Source organism: Octopus bimaculoides, chromosome 4 (genome assembly GCF_046866305.1).
Source record: "Octopus bimaculoides isolate indiv1 chromosome 4, ASM4686630v1, whole genome shotgun sequence".
Lineage (NCBI taxonomy): Eukaryota > Metazoa > Mollusca > Cephalopoda > Octopoda > Octopodidae > Octopus > Octopus bimaculoides.
The window spans coordinates 109,158,458-109,180,606 of record NC_142931.1 but is presented as its reverse complement, the minus strand read 5'-3'; the positions used below and the strand labels follow the sequence as shown (position 1 = coordinate 109,180,606).

The 22,149-nt window shown below is 34.5% G+C and overlaps 1 pseudogene; it reads right to left on the bottom strand.

Moving 5' to 3' along the window:
- Window positions 1-21,203: 21,203 nt before the first annotated feature.
- On the bottom strand, window positions 21,204-21,681 carry LOC149136196 (cytochrome c oxidase subunit 5B, mitochondrial-like; annotated as a pseudogene).
- Between the last annotated feature and the right edge of the window lie 468 nt (window positions 21,682-22,149).

Below are 22,149 nucleotides of genomic sequence, written 5' to 3'. Positions count from 1 at the left end.
CCAAATGAATAGTATAAAAACAAGAATACATATTATTTTCAAATAGTAGAAAATCTTTAGCAAAGTGAAAACAATACTTATCCAAATTTTTCCGTAATTCAAACTGAAAAACTAAGACGTTATCTAATAGCTATAGCGTTTTAAGCAAGAGTTCGCGCGAAAATACTACGTTAAAATAGAGAATAGAATACGAATGCATGAATGAAATAATAATACTTAAATAAATGAATGAAAAATTTAAAATTTATATAACTAACAACATAAAAAGAACAAAAAACTATAGTTATCTTATAAAACATATTAATAAATATTAAATTCTAATATATAATAAATAAATAAAAATATTAATAGTCGTAAATTAAATAATATTATGAAATAAACTAAAATACTACTATTGATTTAGTCTTATCAAAATCGTCGTGTCATTGTAATATAAAACCTTAAACTTACTAAAAAATTAACCTACCAATAAAAACAAAATATAGCTACTAGAATAATTAAATAGATACCCCAACACACACCCTAATACATACATACATATATACATACATACATACACATATACATATCTATATATATATATATATATATATATATATATATATATATATAGATATATATATATATATGTACATATATATATATATACATATATATACTTATACATATATACATATATATACATATACATACACACATACACACACATATACATACATACACCCATATATATATATACACTTACATGCATATACAAATATACATACGAATATACAAAATAATATACGTATATACACACAACATACACACATATATACACATAAACACTAATAAAAGCATATACATAAATAAAAACATACATACACATATATACATAAATACATATAACACATATAGACCAAAACATACATACTACCATAAATATATATATATACATAAATATATATCTACACATACACACATGTACCTACCAAAATATACATATAAAAACAAATACACTCATACACACATATAAAAATAAAGAATAATATATATAAATACACACTCATCCTCCCATGCTCTCAAATATACATATTATATAGATACACATATACAGACATATATACATACACATAAAAATACACATATATATACAGAAAAAACATGCATATACATATACATATATACATATACATATATACATATACATATATACATATATATACATATATATATACACACATACATAAATATATATATATATATACACCCATAAATATATACACCTACTAATTTATATAGACAAATTACACACACTCACATATATACTTATACCCATATATATACATATATATACACATTTACATAAGTACATACATAAATAGACATATACCTATACACAAAAATACTCATAACTATATATATAAAAAATATACAAAATATACACACAAATAAAAATTCACTCAAATAAATAAATATATAAATAAGGAATATTCTAAAACAAAACTACACTCACGCACTCACTCACACGCACAATATATATAAATATACATCTATACTCACAAATATATATCTTTATACATACATGTAAATACAAATATACACTCAATATACACAAACATATATAACCCCCCCCCCCCAAAAAAAACCCCCACATATATATACACTTAAACCTATATAAATACATACGTAAACATATATACATACACCTAAAAATATACATACATACTAATGCATATAGACTAAAACACACACCCTCAATATATACATGTACATGCATATACACATACCCATATAAACAAAATAAATAAAAATTATTAGCTAAAGTTTTTATATAAATAAAGTAGTTTATGTCTACATTTTATTTTTCGTTCATCAAAAGAATTAAGTAAATTATTATCCTTATGAAATAATATCTCTTTAAATTCATTATTACATAAATTACAAAAGTTATTTCATTCATATTTTTTATTATTACGTTTGTAGAAATAAATAATCTTGTATTTTTCTATTATTCAATTGATCTTTAATCATAATTAAATAAACGTCTTTAGCTTTAAATAGTATAGCTTTAACTATTACACCGGTTAAATATGTACTAATTTTATCTTCATTATTATTTTAAACTTAAACTTCGTTCAACTTGTATTTAAAACAATGATAATTTAAAACAATGATAATTTAGGTAAGATGTTTTTTGTATATAATATACATGTTATTGTTATGGATGAAGGGATGATTATTGAATGGTTATTATTTTGATATTATGATATTTTTTTAATAATTTTTCTATCTTTATATAATAAGTATTTCATATTAATTCATTTGGCACTTATTGTTGGTTGAGATATATATCTAATTATTGTTCTACTTACGATCTGACGAGTAGCTATATTTTTGAATAGAACTTATTTTCGATAATTTCAATTGATTTTAATCGATTTAAATTTCTTTTCTATTTGAAAATTGGTTATGAAACACGTGTAATCTTTTTATTATATTTATCTTATGATATTTACTTTACTTTATATTATACTCATTTATTGTGCTTTTAATTATTAATTTTTCTATATGTGATAGTGGATTTTCATCGATGAGTTCTTGAAAATTGGTTATTTTCCCTAAAACTATATATATTTTATATATACTTTATCTATAAGGCTCAATTTAATTTTAACTTCTTATAAATTTATTTTAATTGAGTTCTTTACCTGTAATTTTGGATTTTGTCCCTAATAATATTATATATATATATATATATATATATATATATATATATATATATACTTTATTTAAAAGCAGCAGAAATATGACAAAAAAACTGTTACTCTGAGTTTCACGTTCCCGTTCATCGGACAGTTTTGTTAGAAATGGAGAAAGGATAACAATGCAATCGAAAGTAATATAAAATTTAAAATTTAAAACACATGGATTCGTTTGATTGGTTGTTTCAAATAAGGGCCATGGATTGGTCGTTTCAATTAACGGTCAATGATGTGTAATTCACAGACCAAATAAATTTAATACAGATTCACCCTATTAAAAAAAATCGAAGAAAACCTTAAATAGAAAAATGGGCTCCAAATACATATTATAGATAATTAATTATATTCGAATTAACGCTTTAAAATCAAATCAATAAAATAAAGCATACGCTGCATTCAAAATACAATAAAATAAAATAAAATTAAATAAAATTAAATTAAAATACAATAGCGTGTATGTATACAAGGCTATCCACAACATATATATATATATCTATATATAAATATATACATCGAAATACACAGCTGCATACGCACAGACAATCTACGTGTATAGGCCTATATTTACAAGGCACAGATATATACATAAGTACAAATCTACACACATATACGCACACATGCATATAAGTTTGCGCATGGAAAACCTATGCACTGGTAACGACAATTGTATCTTAATCTATGGAGTGGAAGGGTAAAGAGTAACGTATCTATAATAACGTTAAATATGGGAAAGGGCGTGGCGGGGGGAATGTAGTTGTCATAAAAAAGGGAAAGGAGAAAGAAAGAGAATAAAGAAAGAAAGAAAGAGAAAAAAGAAAGAAAGAAATGGAAAAAAAGGAAGAAAAGAGAGGAGAGAAAGGCTGGGGATAGGAAGGAAGAAGTAGAGAGAGAAAATAAGCAAGAACATATAGTGAACGTGCATAAAAATTTAGATTGCGCATATATGCGTATACAAAAATGTATATAGCATCACGCATATAGATACATATGCTGATATGTACGCAAATAGTTACGATCATAACCTTATACATGCGTATGTACACATACAAGTATATGTGAGTGTGAACCTAATCCCACATACGCACATATAATAATATAGATGCATGTATGAATAAATAAACACAAGCATATGCCCTTACCGTGTATACACAAAAAATATACGCACGAAATCATAACAGCACATGCACAAGTGCAAACCCAGGCCCCATATGTAAGCGTAGGTACATGTATATGAATACGTAAGTGCCGTAACTATACAGACATCTACATAAAAAAACCATTAGATTTCAGTGTATATATGCAGCCAACTTCTTAAACCGCTGGTTGTATAAAGGTTAAAACCAGGCGAAAATACATACATAAAAGAATACAAAGCGTTTTTTTTTAAAAATAGAATAGAATGAAGTAAAAAGTAAAAAATAAAAGTAAAAACAAGGGAGAAGAAAAATTATGTATATAACAGACGAAGGTTTTCTTAAAATGACGTAGGGGTCTTTACAAAATTCTCACAACGCTAATTCAGTACCAATCCAATAGTCAGATTGCACAATGGTTATAAGGAGTCGATCATAGTCCAAAATTTTACCCATATGGAATATTACATGCAGACATTTTAAATTTGGACGCATGCCTACATGTGTTTAAAAGTTCGCGTCTTTGGTTTAGCGCCTTCTTATCCTGGAACAAGATATTCATTTTTTCCAATAAACAAAGATCACATTTCAATGGTCTCTTATGGGCACCGTAAGGCGATGCTTTGCCTAAAATCCTCCATGTCACGCTGAAAGGCTGGGCTTCATTCTCCTTTAAATGCCAGACGTATTTTGCCAGGCTCGTTTTTGTTCTATTTTCAGGGTACCTAAAAGAATTTTTATGCGAATACAGTCTGGTTTTGAAAGAATTTTCTGTAGCCCCCGTATATGTTCTATAATCATGCGAGCCTTCTACCTGGACTTTGGCCCTATATACGATGCCTTTTTCTAGACATCTTCCTTCCAGCGGACAGGAGGTTGGGTCTTTGCAATTACAGGCCTTTGTAAGCTGGTCTGCATTATTGTTTTTGGTAATTATTTTATTGTTGTGCTGGCTGATTAAAGAGGCGAAGTTCTTGCAGCAAGAATAGCTAATCTTAAGCGTTCTTCTGTTAAATATTCTATAAAACTTATGATCAGGTTGAAAGTGCCTAGTGACTAATTTTAAGAATTCTTTACCTATATTCGTTTTTACGGCCATATTGAAAGCTGGGTTGAACCACAAAACTTTCCTAGTCCTAGTTCTACGTGCCGGGTTGCTGCCAGCATTAGATTGGGTGTACTGGATCCTCTCAGAGAATCCACTATTCCTTACAGCACTATCATAATACGGTGCCGCGTTGCGGAATGTTGCTTCGTCTTCAGAAATTGACGAAATTCGCCTACCTACGTTACTAGCTAAGTTTCTAAGAATAACAGGCGGATGGTTGGATTCTCTGCTGATATAGGATAGTTTGTCGTTTGGTTTACGGTAAGGCGTAAATATATTCGAATCCAAGTCTAAATTTACGTCTAAGAAATCTACTTATTTTAGGTTGGTATCTACTGTGATCCGCAAACCTATCCTTTGGAAGAAAGCTATAAGATCCTTCCTGAGCTTATCTAGTTCGTGGCCGTTTAAATTATGGGTGACTATATATATATATGTATGTATGCATGTATGAGCGCGTGTGTATGTGTGTGTGTGTTTATATATTGTAGGTTGACTAATACATCTACTGAATAAAGTGACTCGTGAATAGTGTTTACATCTCATCTACTTTCATTTTGCATCTATTTATTCTTCTTTACTTTATGTTTACTATTTTTGCTGAGTGTCTTAATTCTGACAATTTCTATAATACTGTTCCATAGATGATACTCCTCTGTTTAGCCACATTTGTTTCATCAGTGGAATTTTCATGTAGCCATAGCTCCGCTACAATTTCGCGCATACTTAATAAGATAACGTTCGAAATCGTCTTTTAAATATATATACATACATCGTATATTCACACATATATAGAAAATTATATCTATGTATACATACATATATGTATATATATTTATATACATATATATATTTATATATATATATATATATAAAGGTATTGTATATGCATATAATGTATATGTGTGTACATGTATAAAGACATGTGCGCATGAATATATATATATATAATTATTATAAGATCTGGTAATTAGTCATATATTAATATATTAATTAATATCGATTAATTATCAGGGGGCCAGCACATTTAAAGAATCAACGAGATTCAGAAATATTATCTGCAATCTCAGGGGATTAAGGTACATTTAAAAAAATAACGTCGACCACTAACGTGGACAATTAATGCGCTAGAAATAGATCACATCTTGTGTCTATTAAGACCTAAAAAGTTCTCAACATGAAATATAGCAGCATACCAAAAACGTGAGCGGGCAAGACATTTAAAATCACATAAAAAAATCATTATTAAACAGGAACCAGGTTTCGGATTTAACAAATTCTTACCATTTGTCTATTCCTCATCAGCCTGATTTGTAATGTAACAGCAATTATCAGAATCGTATACATAGTTGCCCACCGCCATGGGTGCGCGTGCATATGGTTCTGCTAATTACAGCTTAATGGTAATATTCAAAAGTCTTCGTTTTGGCGCGCCAATTCCAGGAATATATCCGCAGAAAATATTTACTGCGTCGAATATATTCAGTATGAGAACATGAGTAATGGGTAAATATTATTATAAGATCTGGTAATTAGTCATATATTAATATATTAATTAATATCGATTAATTATCAGGGGGCCAGCACATTTAAAGAATCAAAGAGATTCAGAAATATTATCTGCAATCTCAGGGGATTAAGGTACATTTTAAAAAATAACGTCGACCACTAACGTGGACAATTAATGCGCTAGAAATAGATCACATCTTGTGTCTATTAAGACCTATTGCCCGCTCACGTTTTTGGTATGCTGCTATATTTCATGTTGAGAACTTTTTAGGTCTTAATAGACACAAGATGTGATCTATTTCTAGCGCATTAATTGTCCACGTTAGTGGTCGACGTTATTTTTTAAAATATATATATATATAGATAGATAGATATATATTCACACACACACGTACACGCACATGTATATATGATATATTCCCACTTTGGCAAGATTCTCTTTTACTGATTTATCAATTATCTAAAACAAGTGACACATTACGGTAACCGAAATTTAGTATCAACGCCTTAATATCCTGCTTCGGGCACTTTGGGAGTGTTTAACACATCAACTCCAGCGTTCTGTATTGTCAGGTGATCATCGTAGAAAACTAACGAAGCATCGTAATCTATTAAACGTCAAACTGAGTTGGTGCTATGATGTGTTATGTATGTTCAGTGAAGCAAATAAATAATTATCCGGTCTAATGTCTAAAGCTACCTTGGGCTTCCTCAAATACATTTGCGTGCACGACGACAACAGCAAAGGCAGCAATGACCAGATGGATGATAATGCAGTCACGAGGTATTGCTTCCATCACAATTGCAGGGAATTATGTACATTAATTTAAACTTATTTATATAGGCGTAAATTAATACATCCCTGTACCTCTGGGTGAATACGAAAGCAGCAGGAGACTTTGATTCTATATAGACGGCAGGGAAAAAAAACGGTAATGCATATTATATCGTAAACACGTGTTGAGGGTACTGTTGTACTCCATCTCCGAATTCAGGAGTCTCTCATCAAGCGGTGAAGCAGGTCCGTAGGCATTTCGGCCCCTTTCCATTGCGATACCAGAAGTACCCCTAGTAACCCATCGATGTAGGCGACTGTCTCTTGAGCCAAATGTTATGCAATCTAATCCTAAACCAATGAGCAAGAACGGGATTTTAGATATAACAAAATCGATGATATAATATCAAGCTTGAAAACTCATTTGACTTATGTATTTCTTGTGAATCCATAGTATAAGCGTTTTCGTAGCGATTCTTGCCGTTCTCCTTTCCTAACAAGAAAAATGTAATTCAGTATCTAACAATTACAATATACCTGCTTAGAAAACATATTAGACACGCAGTGGAATGCAACTCCCTTTTCTGTGAATTGTACAAACACAATTTCAATCCTTCGTTTTCCTTTTCTAGTATCACAAGTTGTTTGGATGTTTTGAAAAATAACCGTAGAAATATTTGATATTGACAAGACGTAAAATAATAATGATGACTTGCACTTCTCTCTCTGCTCCCACTTTTAGTCTGTCTCCGTTTCTCATTATCGGATTTTAACCAAAAATTTACCGCAAGACTAAACATGATTCGTAATAGCTGATACTACGTGTTTTCTCGATATGTGTAATTATAGAAATAAACATTGAAAACCAAATATTTCAAGTCAATATTGATTGTGTTCATACTGAGTGCACAGTGAAAATAAATACCGTTCTGCAAAATATTTTGTAACAAGATTTGCCTTCTCCTGCTACGACAACACACGAAACTGTTTATACATTTTCAATTGAATACGATGGCTGAGTGCAAGAATAGCATTCGTCTTTAGCAGGGGGCAATTCTATACATTCACACATGCAATTTACACATACACACAGATACATACAAATGGACACATGCAGTCACACACACACGTATGAAACACATGCTGGCGCGCAATGACGTATGCATTCACACACACACACACACACACATATGAACGCACAGATACAGACACATGCACACATACATACATACATATACCATCACCATCAATATGGGTTTGCTTCGAGAACGAAAAATCATAAAGGGTGCTTATATGTGTGTCAAGGCATGTATATATATAGATATGCACATCTACGTACATACACATACACATTCATGCACACGCACATATATATGTGTATATAAAGACGCTGCTATTGCAGTGTGTTTATGAATTTCGGTTCGTAACCACGTGGTTTCGGGGGCTGACACTGCGTGCTTAATAACATGCAATCGGGTCGATCAATACCGTGTGGATGAATTTGCTGTTAGAAACGGTGTGAAGGCCATCACACACATATACACACAAACATGTGGCTGCATAGTAGGAAGCTTGCTTCCCAACCATATGGTTCTGGGTTCAGTCCCACTGCGTAGCATATTGAGCAAGTGTCTTCCACTATAGCCTCGGGAGTGGATTTGGTAGACGTCGTGTATATATATATATATTATTTGTATCATATATATATATATATATGTATATAAATATATGTATGACACACATCTGCGTGTGTGTCCGTTTGCCCCACGACGGCTTGACAACCGCTTTTGGTGTGTTTACATCCTCGTTACATAGCGGTTCACCCCCCCCCCCCCAAACCCCAATAGAATACGTATCCGGCTTAAAAAAAATACTGGGGTCGACTCATTCGACCAAATGTTCTCCCCATGACTAAAACATGTAAAATATAAAAGATAAAAGACACACACACACACACACACACACACACACACACACACATGTATATATATATATATATATATATATATATATATATATATATATATATATAAATTGTTGCATTTGGAGACGGTCATTCGTTTTTGCCAAATAAACACACGCACTACCTATTTTTTCTTATATACGTAGTCTGATCAATAAGTATCCGGACTGTTGCTTTAGTATCGTAGCTAAAGCACGCAGAGTCAAGCCGCTCGGCACAGACTGACCTTGAACTTCGCTGTGCAGGTGCAGTAAGTTTTAACATTCTCGCTCACATTCGTTGTTTACAGCAGTGCTTGTAGTGAAGGTGTGTAGCGTGTGATCGCCGCATTGACGATGGCAGAGAAAGGTGAGCAGAGAATTTGCATCAAATTTTGCCAGAAGCTTGGCCATACATGCTCGGAGGCCTATATAAAGTTTTCAAAACCATTTCATCGTTCTCGATACAATCAAAGTGATATTGTACAACAGAAACCCGAGTGTCTTTTTGGTCAGCTGAAAGCAGTTTTAGCACAAATTTGGCAGACACGTGTTTCATACCCAAATCTTCAGTGATAACGGACTGAACTGAACCGAAACTAATCTGCACATCCTCTGATAACCAATGATGGTGGTGGTTGGGAGACAATCACACACACACACACACACACACACACACACACACACACACACACACACACACACTCACACACACACACACACACACACACAGGGCTTAGTCGAAGGCCATAGTCGAAGACGGTCATCTGTTTAAGTTAACCTCCCAAATTCCTAAATCTATAAAATATTGGTTTCAATTTTGGGTACAAGACCAGAAATTTCGCCGAGGGGCTAAGTCGATTACTTCGATCCCAGTACTCTATTGGTACTTGTTTTATCGATCTTGAAAGGATGAAAGGCAAAGATGATCACGGCAGAATAAATTTATAAAAGAGTGAAAATAAATATTTGTTAATATACCTGTATTTTTCAGAACTATTTTCGAGAAAAGGTTGCGTTCAACTATAGTAATATCTGTATATTTCCTTTTGTCCTTAATATATTACTGAATGTTTTAAAAACGAATATAAATTTATGTTGACAGGTAATGAAAATACTAAAACGTATTCATTTATTTGCGTATTTGTACATTAAAATTAAAATTTGTGAAATTCTTTCTTTTACTTTTCTTTGTAGTAATGTCTTCCGAAACAATCTGTTCATTTACGTTCTCAGTGCAACAAAGTTAGCGAAGAATATGATAAGCACACAATTTTATGCACTGCACATTCTCGTTTACTCCCTTTATTTATTGCATTCAAATATACACACAAATTCTCGTTCTCTCTCTTCCTCTCCTTTTCACTCTCTCACTATACTAATTTTTGTGACAAGAATTTTACATACAGACAGCAGCTATTATATGGCGCATACGATATCATTTCAGACATTGTGAATTTCATACATTATTGATGAAACAAAAATAAAGAAAACGAAACGAAATAAAATACGCACACAAAAAACAAAATTATTTTCTAAAACTCCTGTTTTAACAATTTCATTCTGAATGAAGAAAAAACAAAAACAAAGAAGTAAGAAAAGACAAAACACGAAGTAACATGAAATCAAAATGGAATATAATATTTATATTTCATTTGTTTTATTGCTCTTATTACAATTACATGTATTATCATGCAGCTGGCAGAATTGAAACAAACTTTCACTCGTTTCAAAACTTTAAATATCTTTGTCCCTTTTTATAAACTAATATTACAAGAATGCTTGTAATTAAACGCTTTTCTCATGATATATTCTGTTGTTATTATGTATAAATATACTTTTTTTCTCTCAAATGATACATTAATTAATCATACGATTCCGATATGGTTTTAATTGGACTTTTAATCAACTTCTGCAAACAAGATATAGGAGAAAAGCTGATAGTTTTCGGTTTAGATAGTTATGGCAATATTGTAGAAGTTTATAAGAAAAAAACAAAAAACTAACGTTCTTTTACCTCAATCGCATCTAAATATTTTTTAGGCTTTCCCAATGAACAGTATACACTGCCGAGGGTCCCACTCATACTGTTTTGGTTAAGGAAATGAAAATATGTTGATATGACTTCAAAATATGTAAAATTGCTATATAATATAATGTATGACAGCTCGTAAACTGCCTTGCCTGTATATATATTCCTTACTTCATTCAGACTGTTCCAACCATTAAAATTTGATTCCTTATTTTTCTCAGAACCGCCAAATATCTTAATTATCTTGTGTATTCTACTTCATTTATGTGATTTTGGAAGGTTTCTCGTAAAAATTATTACGGTTTTGTGCTACGATAACGAAATCTTTGACTATCAGCTCCGAGTTCTGTGTTTTTCGGCCAATGCTTTCTTTATTTTCATTCACATTTATGTAGTTCAGTCTTTCTGAATATTGTGCTTGGTTATGTCTTTCTTTCCAACGTCTTCACATAGCATTTATAATTCCATTTACTTTTTAAATCATATTTTGAAAATAATCACTATCGTTATATTTCCATCCTCTTCACAACTGGTTCTTACTCTACTTTCTCCTTGATATTCATCGGCTTCCTTGCAGGCGAAAAATATTTATTTTTTACTCGACAACATTTCATAAACAAACTTTGGGAGCATCAAATGTATTTGGTATTTTACAGACAAGAAAGTAAATTTCGAACGCAGTATAGCCGTGAAAGCAGCAGATTGGATATTTTTTTCCTTATAAGAAGGAAAAGTTACCAGCAGACGGCTACAGGACACGAATCCGTACCCCTGTTAATGTTTTGCAGCTATCTATATTCACTTCCATTTAATTATTATTAGACACTAGAGCGTTATCCCCATTGTCATGTGACAAATAACTTTGGAAATATACTTATGCCTCAAGTAATATCATCAGGAACAAAGCGTTGACCTGTCAGAGTGGTAAACACTCCGGGCAAAATTTCACAGGGCCAACTTTTCCTTTTTGGAGGTCATTGAAATAAATGGCAGTTGTTTACTGGGGGTCGATGTAATCGGCTCACCCCCTCCCTGAAATTGCTGGCCTTCTGTCACATTTTGGAACCGTTACTGATATTTGGAATTAAGGCTGTGAGTTGGCAGATTGCTTAGCGGCATTTCTTCCGGGTTTACGCTCTGGGTTCAAATTCTGTCGATGTCAAAGGATGAACGGGGAACGTTCATCCTTTTGGAGTCAATAAAATAAGTACCAGTGAAGTACTGGGGTCGATGTAATCGACTTATCTCCTTTCCTCAAAATTGCTGGCCTTGTGCCAACATTTTGAAATTAATATTTATACGAAGATTTATGGAATGCATACAATAATGATAATTTAAATTTTATCAATTTTCTTGGTACTTGTACAAAATTATGAAAGAATACTAATTACTCCTACACAAAGTTTATTAACTTAACATAAAGTTAAACAAGAGCCCTCAGAGAGGGCTAACCTCCGCCAAGGCAACACAAACGTCCTCTCAACGATTAGCCAGAGGTGATTTTTAAAATGAGAATATCTGAAATAAACTCGACTGCTCTTACAAACGAGAATACTAAAAATGAAACCGGCCGCTCTCAAAAATTAAGTAAAAAAACAGGAACAATAATCCAGAATAGCTGTTCGATACCGGATCGATCCCAAAATCTAATCATTTCGTTCCAGTCACGAGGTCAAAAAGCCTTGAAAGTTTCATACGAATCTATTCAGTGGTTCTTGAGATATCTTGTCCACGGACAAAGAAAGAAAGAAACAAACATGACTGAAAACAATACCTCCGCCTTAACGAAGGCGGAAGTAATAAAACAAATGTCTCATTTGCTTAACTCCTCCAATAATTACTCTGTTATTTACTTATTCTCATCCTCATCCTCATCCTCTATCCGTGTGCATTTTTATCTTTCAGTTTGTAGCGTTCCTTCACTCAGTGTCTGCTCTAAGCCTAGTATGAGCAATCAGTTATGTATAATAATAGAAATAATTGTTTATTAGTAACTAGAGAGTTACTGGTCATATGACGAGTAACTTCGGAAATGTACCTTCGCTACCGTTGGTAATATCAAGAAATATGGCATATGTAGCAATAACTATAATTTAACTTTAATTAAATTTCTTGGTGCTAATTCAAAAAGAAAGAAATTAATATTAATTTTCAAAATAAAGAGCAAACAAACTTAAAATAAAATTAAAACATATTTTGCACTTGTACAATTCCACCCTGTCATTTACACGATCTCCACCTCTTTCTCTTCATGAGTTATTTCTCTCTCTGCATCTCTTTTTTGCTCTCTCTCTATACAAAGTAAAGCGAGACTGGAGAATTCAACTAACGCATCAACCAACATTTATATCGGCTGCTATTATTAAATATTTTTCTAGTCCTACGATAGATATTTCATAATTTTCTAGTGGCAAAAGACTCCTACCACCCTGTATTTATGGTAAACGTAACCTTTCTTCTTCGTATGCGTTTGTGTGGTATTCTAAATGAGTTATTATATTTCTTGTTTGTCAGTCTGAAATAGCTAGAATATTGAAACCTATCATATTGCCTTATTTTGGCATTTAACTCTATTTCAAGTATATAAAAAGTGTCTAATATTCTTTCCAAATCCTCTGTTTTATGTGTGTATGCATTTGTCTGTCTAGTTCATTGATCCCTAAGTGTTTCTATGTTTGCTTTTCGTCTATTTCAATTACCCATGTCACCGTATCTAACATAATATTAGACTTTTTTTCAGCATTCTTTGTTTGTTTGTATTTCGTATATGAATAGTTGTGAATGGAGATCTGCTTTCTTTTATGACCACTGCGACTGCTTCATCGATAATTTAGTTTATTTTGGTAAGATCAGTGTTCGCCTAAGCGTAATGTGGCCGAATAGTTAAGAATTTTACTTTGTAGCTACGAGGTCGCAAGTTCGATCCTACAGCGATGTATCTCCAGCGAATGTTATTTCTATAGCCTCGGGTTGAGCTATCTTTGTAAGTAAACTGGGTAGACAGAAGGTGTAGATAGAGAAGACCGTTGAATGAACTGTATCACTAATTAAAAAAGTCACAGTCTTGTCTCACCCACACTGTCTCACGTTGACTCTGCTTCAGAATGATGTTAAGGATACACCTATCTAAGGAATGCTCAGCCACATACGTGTTAATTCAGAAGCAGATGGTTCGCTGATCGAATAGCTGAATCCTCGTCGTTGACTGACAAGAGAAGCTCTACTCCAATGATATTTTCACTAACACTATGATTACTACATTTGTAGTTTTCATTGTTTTTTCTATTAGAGTGGTTTCAAATTTTGGCACAAGACCAGCAATTTCGGAGGAGAATTACATCGTCCCCAGCGCTTAACTGGTTCGTACTTTATCAACCCCGAAAATCGGCTTCAGCGGAATTTGAGCTCAGAACGCAAAGATGACGAAATGTCGCTATGCATATTGCCTGGTGAGCTGACGATTCTGCGAGCTTGCTGCCTTATAATATTTCATATTTTGCCATGTTATTACATATATTAAGGAAGCAATATAACCATATGCTAGACAAGGTCAGGTGTTTTGGCATGTGCCACTGCAGCACGTTGCTGTATTCATCATTTGTCGGTATATTCTCGGGTCCTCCCTGGCAACACGTCGAGCAGACTCCAGTCTTTCCCCATCTCAATACCTCGTCATCTGCCGTTACCATGTGGCATGTGGTCGACTAAGATGGGCCATCTACCCATCCAGACCCTCAGTGAAGAGAACACGGTAAGCAGGGTCTAACTCGGAAAATCGAGCAGCATGGTCAAACATTTAGACTAGCAATAGGGCTTATTCCAGTTTCTGAGCAGATTACTTGGTTGAATGAAAATCCGACCAATGGTAACCCATAAGCCTGGCTAAACGAGAAACAAAACGAAACACACAAACAAAAACGAAATGCTAATCGAATGGCCCAGTAGTTAGAGCAGTGGACTTGCGGTCATAGGATCGCGGTTTCGATTCCCATACCGGGCGTTGTGAGTGTTTATTGAGCGAAAACACCTAAATCTCTATGAGGCTCCGGCAGAGGATGGTGGTGAACCCTGCTGTACTCTTCCACCATAACTTTCTCTCACTCTTTCTTCCTGTTTCTTTTGTACCTGTATTTCAAAGGGCCAGCCTTGTCACACTGTGTCACGCTGAATATCCCTGAGAACTACGTTAATAGTACACATGTCTGTGGAGTGCTCAGCACGTTAATTTCACGAGCAGGCTGTTCCGTTGTTCGAATCAACTGGAACCCTCGACGTCGTAAGCGACGAAGTGCCAACAACAACTAATCGAATGGGAAGTTGGTTCTATTAATCGACGCACCGTATACTGATAATCGAAACAAGAAGATTTAATTTCTAACATTGACACAGTTTTGTATTTGAAAGTGTCTAACATTTGTTCATATTACCTGTCCAAAGCATTTCCGTATGTTTGTCTTCAACGTTCTTGCTTGTTTTCAAGCTTTTAGTTAACCCATGTTTCATACATTCTGAGTAATATAAAGCTTTCTTTTTATAAATCAGAAGGCACTGGGGCGGTAGCAAAAATAATTGGGAACATCTTTCATACATGATGCATGGACAGCAGTGAAATACATCTCCTGTGTATCACATATGATACACAAGACAGACAAAGCGTTAATGTTATGATCAAAATTATCATCTTCAGAATTTTCTGTTCTTAGAATACATCTAATACTCGTGGGCCCCGTGGAAATTCGACAGAACAAAAAAGATAATGCTAAGTTGTTTGAGATATAAAGGATGATTTGCATTTTTTCATTTATTTTCCTATGTTATTTTACCCCCAGTCACAATAATGTATTACATGATTTTAAAATTTCCTTAAGCTAAGTACTTTATATTTCTCTTTTTCTCTCTACCATTTCAACAAACTTTTTAACCATGTAATTCCCCTATTCACGTCTTTAACATTTCTCACTTTCTCTTCACCTCTCACTTTCACTAACCACATGAGTGAGAGCATAATGCATCGGCTCCTCCTCCTCCTCCTCCTCCTCCTCCATAAAACCACGTTTCTGTGCAGTTTTTACACACACATTCACACACACACGCACAGACACACACACACACACACACACACACACACAGAGACACACACACAGACACACACACACACACACACACACACACACACACACACAGAGACACACACACAGACACACACACACACACACACACGCATACACACACGCGCATACACACACAGAGGCGACTAAAATCCATGCTCGACTAAGAGCCTTCAATGACTGAAACAAGGACTGAAACATATAGAAGAATAAAAAAAAAAAAAAAGGATATGCTTTTATATTCATATGAATGTATGTGTGAGTTTATGTGTGTATATTTATGTGTGTGTGTATATATATATATGTGTATCTGTATGTACTTATATATGTGTATGTGTGTATGCGTATCTTTCTATGTATGCATATATTAAAACGTAAATTGTAAACAGAACACAAAGGATATCGCGGTACACGTGTTGCATGCATACGTACATACATACAAACATACAAGACGATGGTTGTCGTGTCATTTTCTGGAGTATGTTTATACCACCTCTTTTTACTTTGGTTTTGAACAATACTGGCAGAACTTCCTGTCTGTTAACTCTATTTATCCTTGTCATCACAGATGTATCGTCAATTGTTTGGTGTTATGCTCTAAAAACTGATTAAAACGCATTAGCTATGGTCGACAGTCTCGTGGAAAACCTGACTTGCAATTCAGTGGCGTGTGTTTTTTTTCTTTTTACGACGCTCTCGCTCCTGGACTGTGTCATCACCGTAACCTTTCTTTTCAAAACGTCGGTAATTTCATTAAAACATGGTAGTGTAATAATATTCTCCACAAAAGGAGATGAAAGAGCTGCCGTACATGATTCAAAGAGCAATAGAACCGTAAAGACCCATAGTATCTAATAAAAAAAATATGAAGAAAAGCAACAGGATCATTGTAAGAGTCCCCAGTTTTGCATCTTTAGCAAAATGTTTCTATAAAAAGATTGAAAAAGACAAGTAGAAGTAGCAGCAGCTACAGCATAAAATAATGGACACAACATTGAGAATAAAATCGAGACTATGGAACGACTTCATTATTTGCCCGCGCAGCGAGTCAATAAACTTTTCTTTTGGCCAAAGGGAAAGCAAACTTCATTAAAATTACAAAGGTGACATCCACCACTACTAACAATACAGCGATTGTAACGATCATCACAACAACAGCAGCAAGCGACCACAGTATCATCATCATCATTGTAAACGTTGTTGTCGGCTTCATCATTATCATCGTCGTCGTCGTCGTCATCGTTACCATCATCATCAGCATGATCATGATCATGAGCATCTTCAATAGCAAGAATAGCAACGGCAATAACAACAGTGATACCACGATGAAGACGACGACGAACACCAGCACCACTACAAATACCAGCACCAGCATCAGTACCAGCACCATCATCATCAGCAGCAGCGCCATCACCAGCACCACCACCAGTAGCAGCAGCAGCAGCAGCTACTCCACCACCAGCACCACCACCAGCACCACCACTACCAGCACGACCTCCACCACCACCACCACCACCACCACCACCACCACCACCACCAACAACAACAACAACAACAACAACAGCAACAGGAGCAAGGGGGAGACAATCAACAACAAAGCGGGAAAGTAAACAACTGCAGCATCAGCAACAGCAGCAGCAAGTACTCCAATAGAAACCGCGCCAAACGACGACAATAAAACATGTAACAACAAACAAAATAAGCCGCGCAGCAGTGACTTCCTGTTCAATGAAATACACACAAACACACACACACAGACACAGACACAGACTCTCTCTCTCTCATACTCTATCTTTTTTTGTCTCTCTCTTACACACACACACACACACACTCTCTCTCTCACATCTTTCTCTCTCTCACATCTTTCTCTCTCTCACATCTTTCTCTCTCTCACATTATCTCTCTCTCTCTCACATCTCTCTCTCTCTCACATCTCTCTCTCTCACATCTATCCCTCTCTCACATCTCTCTCTCTCTCTCACATCTCTCTCTCTCTCTCTCTCTCATACACACACACATACACAGATACAATATTCTGTATTCTTACTAGTTCACTCTTTTGGTTTTTATACTCGGACAGATTTTCAGCCATATTTCATCAAATGTAATTGTTATGTAGCCTAATGATATTAGGTGCCCATAATCTAGATCTGTTGTCTCTTATAAGGTTGTCCTATCAATCACGTCTCTCTGCAATCATTTTAATTTTTGTGTTACTGTCTCAGGGACATATGAATTTCTCCAGTGGCTGGGTGTTTAATTTCCTTCCAGTAAACCCTGATCTCTTTTATGATATGTTCTGACGCAGCCAGTTTAGTATACCCGATTACTATGTTATTAACGGTACCACCAAACCTACCACCATATTTTAATATGTTTATTATCAAGAACAATAGTTCTTGTTAATATACATATTATAATATTTACACTCGTTTGGAGTCGCAGTTATCAGACCTTCACTCTTCCACTTTTATTTCTGATCCTTAGAGTCAGGTATGGCTCTGTTGTTGTGAAGGTTAGCCATATTTAGACATTTTTAAACAAAAAATTTCAACTCAAATTGTCGACAGGAGATGGAGGAAAATAATTCTCAAAGAAAAATACAAGTGAACACAACTACACAAAAAACAAACAGACAAAAACAATCAGATAAAAGAAAAATAAATAGAGATAAAGGGTATTTTTGCAACAGTGAACATGCGTTTTGAAGGAATATCCCTGCAGAAATTATTACTAGTGAGAACAACATGTTTATGGTAATAACACAAAAACAATGTATATAAAAAAGGAAAACAAAACAAAAGAACCAACCAAATAAAAACAAGACAAAAACAAAGCATTTGCACTGTCAGAATGAGAGTGAAAATGGATAATGCTGCGGGCATAGATAATTTTCAAATATAGACAAACTTCAAACTGACAAAGAAGCTTGGCATCAGTGTTTCATTAAGAAATGTCTTTCATAGTTTGCTATACGAATGACATCATGCCAGTTGGTGTTCCCATTAAAATGACACAGATTGTCACTCTTGTATTGCTGTATGAAACTTAAAATGTCGTACTGTCTCTGCTTATCGTCTCGTCTTGGTCTCATTTTTGATAAACGAACAGAAGCTTTTGAATAACTTTCATCATTCCATGAAAATCACTTGAAATATCGGCTAGATTTTCCTTGAGATACTCTGTTGAGAGCACACGAAGCGCACCGTCCGCTTTTCGGAAACAGAGTCACATTACTTTTCGACGTACCACCTTCTCTTAGCAGAGAGGGAAGGCAGTACTTTCTCTGCTTAGTGGCTGTGGCAAAAGAGGCTGTGTGGTGGAACCGTCTGAAAGATTTGAAGACAGGCACTTTCCTATCTGGTCAAGCCCTCATTAGTTTCTTTAAATATCATTTGAAGCGGAAGGTGAGGGCAGAGAGGCTGCTGTTGCTTTCTAGTGTGTTTATCAAAAGGTGGTCGGCGGTGGCAAGACTGGTGAGACTGAAAGGACCTACTCTGAATATGCTTTTCTAAGCAGGAGGAAATAAACTGGAAGAAGGCACTTTCCAATGTCTTGGAGATGGCAGAGTAAGTCGGGAATTTTGTGTCGGGTTTATTATTAAGTTATTATTATTATTATTATTATTATTATTATTATTATTATTATTATTATTATTATTGAGTGAGAGAGCAGTGCATGCCATCAAAGTGACACTGGGGTAAAATATACGAAGCCCATTATACCCATCATGACTACCCGTCTGGTAAGGGTACACTAGGCACATGCATCACAACCATATGTACGCGACATGGTGATCTCATATCAAGATAAACAGTGCATGACCTTGCAGGTGGGGCCCACTTAGAATTTCCTTCAGGTCGAGTAGCCCATCCCGCTCAAAAGGTCCCTGAATAAAGTTCGTTTAAGGATGTTGAGCAAAACACCCATGTTTCCAAAGGTGAATTATTCAAATCCCAAAGAATTCCTCTCAACACATGGCTATGATGCTCCCCCCACTACTTCTGCTCATCATCAGAGATGCAAATATCGTCAGCCACCAAGGGACATGCTCAACTGGTTAAGGTCAAACAAGTGACAAGCAGATCTGTGGTATTAAGCATAATATTTGCTGTAGCCCATCTTTTATACCAAGGCAAAACAATGTACATGATAACACTTCCAATCAATTAAGATCAGAAGCCATGAGAGCCACTGCCTGGTACTGCATCCGGGCATTTATTATTATTATTATTATTATTATTATTATTATTATTATTATTATTATTATTATTATTATTATTATTATTATTGAGTGAGAGAGCAGTGCATGCTATCAAAGTAACACTGGGGTACAAATATACGAAACGCAGTATACCCATCATGATTACCCGTTTGGTACGGGTACACCATGCACGTGCATCACAACCATATGTGCGCGACCGGGTGATCTCATATCAAGATAAGCAGAATTTTCATCAGGTGGAGTAGCCCATTGGGCTCAAAAGGTCCCTGAATAAGTGTTGTTTAAGGATGATGAAACAAATCACCCATGTTTCCAGAGATGTTTGTTCAAGCCCCAAAGAATTACTCTCAACACTAAGGGACATGTTTAACTAGTTAAGGTCAAGCAACCGACAAGCAAATTTGTGGTATTGAGCAGAATATTTGCTATAGATAATTTTTTATACCAAGATAATACAATGTACATGATAACACTTTCAATCAGTTAGGATCAAAAACATGAGAGATACTGCTTGTTACTGCATCAGGACATTTATTATTATTATTATTATTATTATTATTATTATTATTATTATTATTATTATTATTATTATTATTATTGTTGTTGTTGTTGTTGTTGTAATTATTAACTGAATATAGTTCTATGTCAGCTCTGTAATGTTTCCTACTGTCTGCATATATTTATCAATACTCAATAGGCTCCATTTCTGATAATTTAAACCAATACCCACATTGACATCGTTTCGGCTCTCCAATGTATAACTAATGATTCCTCTCCATATATACATCCAACAAGCCGCATATCAAATAGTGATGGTACAAGGTTGGGTTCACTAGAAGTTCCTTTTCCCCTTTTCTTCACATTCATTTCAAAAGGATCCTCATTTCCTGTAAGTTTTGGCAACAATTCAAACCCTTCTGCACCAACAAACAGCATGACCAAGTGAATCAGGCATTGAGATGCCAAAAGCAACTTTGCCTTTATGGTGGTCAACTGGCTTGCCACCAGCTGAAGAACTTCTAGCCAGACATAGCAAAACTGGCCGCTGTTTACTCACAATATTTGAGGCAAGTCGACATAAAGAATAAGCCATGCTGCTCAAGAGGTTCACTTATATTATTATTATTATTATTATTATTATTATTATTATTATTATTATTATTATTATTATTATTATTATTATTGCGAAGTGGCAGAATTGTTAGAACGCTGGACAAAACTTTTAGCAGTATTTCATCCGACTTCACGTTCTGAATTCAAATTCCATCCATGTCGACTCTGCATTTAATCTTTCGGGCTCGATGATAAAATAGTACCAGTTGAGCTCTGAGGTCGAAGTAATCGACTTACTCCCTCCCCCGAACTTGCTGGCCTTTTGCCAAAATTTGAAGCCTTTATTATTATGATCATCAAAGTGGCGAGCTGGCAGAAACGTTAGCACGCCGGGCGAAATGCTTAGCGGCATTTCGCCCGTCGCTACGTTCTGAGTTCAAATTCCGCCGAGATCAACTTTGCCTTTTATCCTTTCGAGGTCGATAAAATAAGCACTAGTTAAACATTGAGATCGATGTAAT